Below are 414 nucleotides of genomic sequence, written 5' to 3'. Positions count from 1 at the left end.
TAATATAGGTTACTTAGTAAAACCTTTTTCATAAACATTATTCAAAATTAAGGCAAGAACGAAAAAGATTCCTTGATTCGAAACGAATCGATTGACCTAAAATATTGATGCATTTTATTTAAGAGTAAGGAAATAATGGTAATGCATAATATTTGAAAACACTGTTTTTTATAGTAACACTTTTATCATTAACGTAATTTAGAATTGATGCAAGAACAGAAAAGATTCTTTGATTCGAGGCTAAACGATTGACCTATAATATTAACACACTTTATTGAAGAGTTAGGAAGTTATGCTTATTTATAATATTTGAAACATATACGAGGGTGGATTGATAAGTTTCCGGCCTGACCAAGAGATGGCGCCACTAGGCCTACCTTGAGGTGGCGTTCTATAGTACCATCCTTAGATAGC

Source organism: Belonocnema kinseyi, chromosome 10, assembly GCF_010883055.1.
Source record: "Belonocnema kinseyi isolate 2016_QV_RU_SX_M_011 chromosome 10, B_treatae_v1, whole genome shotgun sequence".
NCBI classification, from domain to species: domain Eukaryota; kingdom Metazoa; phylum Arthropoda; class Insecta; order Hymenoptera; family Cynipidae; genus Belonocnema; species Belonocnema kinseyi.
The sequence above is the reverse complement of the archived record's forward strand: the minus strand, read 5'-3'. Positions refer to the sequence as shown.